This window comes from Dendropsophus ebraccatus, chromosome 7 (genome assembly GCF_027789765.1).
Source record: "Dendropsophus ebraccatus isolate aDenEbr1 chromosome 7, aDenEbr1.pat, whole genome shotgun sequence".
Taxonomy (NCBI): Eukaryota; Metazoa; Chordata; class Amphibia; order Anura; family Hylidae; genus Dendropsophus; species Dendropsophus ebraccatus.
The window spans coordinates 10553412-10559682 of NC_091460.1; positions in this window are offsets into that span (position 1 = coordinate 10553412).

The window sequence follows — 6271 nt, forward strand, 5'->3', positions numbered from 1 at the left end:
GTGTGAACATAGCCCCAGGGTGTTACGGAGCTTAGAAATGTATCAGCAAAATTATCAAATTTTCAAAACTGATTTTTTTTTAGGTCCAGTTCTAATTTTAAGTGGATTTAGAAGGCTTGTATACTGGAAACCCCCATAAGTGACCCCATTTTGGAAATTATGCACCTAAAAGAATTTATCTAGGAGTATAATAAGCATTTTGACCCTACAGGGTTTGAAGGAAATTATTTACCATTAGGCTATAAAAAATGGAAAATAGAAATTTTCCAATAATATTTTTATTTAGATTAAAGTATCTCATTTTCCCAAGCAGCATGAGAGAAAACACACCCAGAAATTTGTAATGCAGGATCTCCTGAGTAGAACGGTACCCCATATGTGGGTATAAACCACTGTATGGGCACACAGCCGGGCTCAGAAGGAAGGGAGCGCCAATTAGCATTTCCAGTTCAGATTTTGCTGAAGAAGTTTCTGAGCGCCAGGTGCGTTTGCAGAGCCCCTGTAGTGTCAGCAGAATAGAACCCCCCAAAAGTCCTCTTTTTTTTGGAAAGTACACCCCTCCAAGAATTCATCTTGGGGTGTGGTGAGCATTTACATCCTACAGGTATGAGAGGAAAGAATTCAAAATTAAACAGTAAAAATGAAAAAAAAAAAAATATTTTCAAATAAAATGTTTGTTTAGTTTGCATTTCTCAATTTCACGAGGAACAGAAGAGAAAACGTACCCAAAAATTTGTAAATCAGGTTCGCCTGAGTACAATGGTTCCCCATATGTGGGCTAAACCACTGAATAGGAACACAGCACGGCTCAGAAGGGAAGGAGTGTCATTTTGGTTATGGGCAATCTGTGGGTGTTTATTGGCTATCTGGGGTGGTAATGGGCAATTTCGGGCCCTTTACTGGCTATCGGGGGTAGTGACAGGCAATCTGGTGGGGTTATGGGCAATATGGGGTGGTTATGGGCAGTCTGTGGCAATCTGCGAGGGTTACGGGCAATCTGGGGTAGTTACGGACAATCTGGGGGTTTTACTGGCTATCTGGGGTGGTTATGGGCAATCTGGGGGTGTTTACTGGCTCTCTGGGTGACTGGCAATCTGAGGTGGTGATGGGTAATCCGAGCGGTAACAGGTAAACCGGAGTGGTTATAAGTTATCTGGAGTGGAGCTTACAGGTAATCCGGGGCACTTGACTTTGGTGACAGGGAAAAAAAAGTGTTGGCAGCATTTGGAACAAGCGATCAGTGGTATATAGCATATACCGCTAAACGCTTGTAACGGGACCACACCGGGCTGTCCCTGATCATTGCCCCCTGCTCTCTTCCACCTCCGGAGGTGGAAAGAAGGGGGCTTTGACGATTTTTAGGAATCAATCACTGTGAATAGAGTCTGTTCACAGTGTTCCCGAGGAAGGGAGCATCAGTGACCGGGTCACTAGGGTTAATCCTGGGGGGGGGGGGGGGGGGCATGTTTTCATCTCCTCTCACTGTGAGAAGAGATGAGAGCATTCAGCTGTGTCGGCAATGCCAGTTACCGGTGTCCACTGTTATACTGTTAATAACAGCGATCGCCGGTGCAGGGATCGTCCGGGACTGAACACACACTCTGCCCCAATCCCTCAGCTAGCTGATAGCTGATCGCCCTCTCTGCTGCCATTTCGGGGGGGGGGGGGGGGGGGGGGCATATGTATCGGAATAAAGCCCATTGGTGACCATCATAAAAAAAGGCATATCGTCGGTCACTAAGAGGTTAAAGTGTCAATGTCATTATAACTTTTAAAATCTAAATCAACACTACATGTGATATAAGGCAAGTTTGTAATTTACATTCATTATTGGTTTTTTAGTTATCATGGAGAACACGGCACTTTCTGTTTTCTGACTTCTCAAAAAACAGAAAACAGTCAGAAAACAGGAAGTCCTGTGTTTCCCAGACCATCTGAGCGCTCAAAGAGAAGGCAGTCATGTGCTTGATGGACACATTGAGCTCTGAATCTCTGTACTGGCCTGAATTCCTGTGTTTAGTCTGTTATTTTACAACCAGCACAAGTCAGAAAATCTTCCTTCAGGAGACTGGACCTACATACAAGTAAGTATAGCTGTTATATAGGTGTCATCAGGAGACTGGACCTGGTTACAATAAGTATAGCTGTTATATAGCTGCCTTCAGGAGACTGGACCTGGATCCAGTAAGTATAGATGTTATATAGCAGCTTTCAGGAGACTGAACCTGGATACAGTAAGTATAGTGGTTATATAGCAGCCTTCAGGAGACTGGACCGGGATACGGTAAGTATAACTGTTATATAGCAGCCTTCAGGAGACTGGACCTGGATACAGTAAGTATAGCTGTTATATAGCAACCTTCAGGAGACTGGACCTGGATACAGTAAGTATACAAGGATATAGTAAGTATAGCTGTTATGTAGAAGCCTTCAGGAGACTGGACCTGGATACAGTAAGTATAGCTGATATATAGTTGCCTTCAGGAGACTGGACCTGGATACAGTAAGTATAGCTGTTATATAGCAGCCTTCAGGAGACTGGACCTGAATACAGTAAGTATAGCTGTTATATAGCAGCCTTCAGGATACTGGACCTGGATACAGTAAGTATAGCTGTTATATAGCCGCCTTCAGGAGATTGGACCTGGATACAGTAAGTATAGCTGTTATATAGCTGCCTTTAGGAGACTGGACCTGGATACAGTAAGTACAGCTGTTATATAGCTGCCTTCAGGAGACTGGACCTGGATACAGTAAGTATAGCTGTTATATAGCTGCCTTCAGGAGACTGGACCTGGATACAGTAAGTATAGCTGTTATATAGCAGCCTTCAGGAGACTGGACTTGGATACAGTAAGTATAGCTGTTATATAGCAGCCTTCAGGAGACTGGACCTGGATACAGTAAGTATAGCTGTTATATAGCTGCCTTCAGGAGACTGGACCTGGATACAGTAATTATAGCTGTTATATAGCTGCCTTCAGGAGACTGGACCTGGATACAGTAAGTATAGCTGTTATATAGCAGCCTTCAGGAGACTGGACTTGGATACAGTAAGTATAGCTGTTATATAGCAGCCTTCAGAAGTCTGGACCTGGATTCAGTAAGTATAGCTGATATATAGCTGCCTTCAGGAGACTGGATCTGGATTCAGTAAGTATAGCTGATATATAGCTGCCTTCAGGAGACTGGGCCTGGATACAGTAAGTATAGCTGTTATATAGCTGCCTTCAGGAGACTGGACCTGGATACAGTAAGTACAGCTGTTATATAGCTGCCTTCAGGAGACTGGACCTGGATACAGTAAGTACAGCTGTGATTTTCTAAGTTATAACATAAGTGACACTTTAATGGGAAAAAAAAGAACAATACAGTGTTGTTGAATAAAATCCCCTCCTTTCTTATTATCCAAATAGTGTAAACAAATAATCAAAGACATGGGGGGGGGGGGGTCAGGTCAGGCCAGATTCTCTGAGAGGCACAGGCCCCCCGTCAAATGTCTGTGTTAGTTTTTACTGTCACGAAATTCTGAAGTGTGAAGGGGACCTTAGACCCATTCCTTTTTTTTGAAAAATAAAACCCATATAAATTGTTGTAATCCGAACAACCCAGAGAATGAAGATAGTGGGGGGAGGGCATACAAGTACGCCGGTCTTATATATGTCTGGATGTATAGTGTGTCTGGTGTCTGGATGTATAGTGTGTCTGGTGTCTGGATGTATAGAGTGTCTGGTGTCTGGATGTATAGAGTGTCTGGTGTCTGGATGTATAGTGTGTCTGGTCTCTGGATGTATAGAGTGTCTGGTGTCTGGATGTATAGTGTGTCTGGTGTCTGGATGTATAGAGTGTCTGGTGTCTGGATGTATAGTGTGTCTGGTCTCTGGATGTATAGTGTGTCTGGTGTCTGGATGTATAGTGTGTCTGGTGTCTGGATGTATAGTGTGTCTGGTGTCTGGATGTATAGTGTGTCTGGTGTCTGGATGTATAGAGTGTCTGGTGTCTGGATCTATAGTGTGTCTGGTGTCTGGATGTATAGCGTGTCTGGTGTCTGGATGTATAGCGTGTCTGGATGTATAGTGTGTCTGGTGTCTGGACGTATAGTGTGTCTGGTGTCTGGATGTATAGTGTGTCTGGTGTCTGGATGTATAGAGTGTCTGGTGTCTGGATGTATAGTGTGTCTGGTGTCTAGATGTATAGAGTGTCTGGTGTCTGGATGTATAGTGTGTCTGGTGTCTGGATGTATAGTGTGTCTGGTGTCTGGATCTATAGCGTGTCTGGTGTCTGTATGTATAGTGTGTCTGGTGTCTGTATGTATAGTGTGTCTGGTGTCTGGATGTATAGTGTGTCTGGTGTCTGGATCTATAGCGTGTCTGGTGTCTGTATGTATAATGTGTCTGGTGTCTGGATGTATAGTGTGTCTGGTGTCTGGATATATAGTGTGTCTGGTGCCTGGATGTATAATGTTGTCTGGTGTCTGGATGTATAGCGTGTCTGGTGTCTGGATGTATAGAGTGTCTGGTGTCTGGATGTATAGCGTGTCTGGTGTCTGGATGTATAGCGTGTCTGGATGTATAGTGTGTCTGGTGTCTGGACGTATAGTGTGTCTGGTGTCTGGATGTATAGTGTGTCTGGTGTCTGGATGTATAGAGTGTCTGGTGTCTGGATGTATAGTGTGTCTGGTGTCTGGATGTATAGAGTGTCTGGTGTCTGGATGTATAGTGTGTCTGGTGTCTGGATGTATGGTGTGTCTGGTGTCTGGATGTATAGAGTGTCTGGTGTCTGGATGTATAGTGTGTCTGGTGTCTGGATGTATAGAGTGTCTGGTGTCTGGATGTATAGAGTGTCTGGTGTCTGGATGTATAGTGTGTCTGGTGTCTGGATGTATAGAGTGTCTGGTGTCTGGATGTATAGTGTGTCTGGTGTCTGGATGTATAGTGTGTCTGGTGTCTGGATGTATAGTGTGTCTGGTGTCTGGATGTATAGAGTGTCTGGTGTCTTGATGTATAAAGTGTCTGGATGTATAGTGTGTCTGGTGTCTGGATGTATAGAGTGTCTGGTGTCTGGATGTATAGTGTGTCTGGTGTCTGGATGTATAATGTGTCTGGTGTCTGGATGTATAGAGTGTCTGGTGTCTGGATGTATAGTGTGTCTGGTGTCTGGATGTATAGTGTGTCTGGTGTCTGGATGTATAGTGTGTCTGGTGTCTGGATGTATAGTGTGTCTGGTGTCTGGATATATAGCGTCCAAATAAAGCAACTGAAGACAGCACCTCTCAGTGAAAAAATGTGATGTCTTTATTCACATCTTACTTGCGCGACGTTTCGGCTGGTTTTCAGCCTTTCTCAAGCGTGACTAACACAGTGTCCAAACCACTCTTAAATGTGTTTCATATCAATTACACAGCAATTACAAATTGATTAATTTTATACAGTGCATTGATTCATAGAACGATATATCATAATATTGTGACCATCATAGTGTACATCACATCATAATGCAGTGTGTGCCACATCATAATAAAGTGTGTCTCTCACTATTCAAAAAGTTTATGTGCATATTCAACCTCTGGTATTCTAATTCAAAATCATAACACCCTTAAGTGTAAATATCATAGTGTACATACAAACATATAAACAATCTTACCCACATGCTCCTGTAAACATGGCGTGTCCGTGTGCAGCAAACGCTGTACTGCGAACGTCACTGCGTCCGCGTCATACTACTGCGTCATCACGCTGTGCCGCGTGAGACCGGCGCATGCGCAGTGACGTTCAAACATCCCGGGCGCCATTTTGGAAAAGGGTCAAAGCTGTGAACATTCCTGGCAGGCTGAATCTATGTGTATGGGCGTAATTGTGGCAATAGATGTCTAATCCACAGTTAAAGATCTATGTACAGATAGATGAGCTGTCTTCAATATAAGTGGCATTTCACTGGCTGTATAGCCCGACAATGTGAAAAAACGGGAGAGGGGGGGGGGGGGGATGGGGGGAATGGCATCCCCATAATAAACCAAAGAAAATAGCACCCCTTGTGGCAAGATTTGGGAACTGCGTCCCTTAGTGGCAAAAGTTGGGAACTGCGTCCCTAGTAATGAAAGTGACCACACAAGCTAAGAGATGGCACCTGTCATCCTCACGTCCCCGGAGGTCCTCACACTAACGTGCGAGTGAACCACCTTAGGTCGCAGCATCATTAAAGGGAAACTCTACTCACGGCTGAGTTCTCCCTCGCCTGATGACGTGACAGGGCCCTCTCCAACAGAATATGC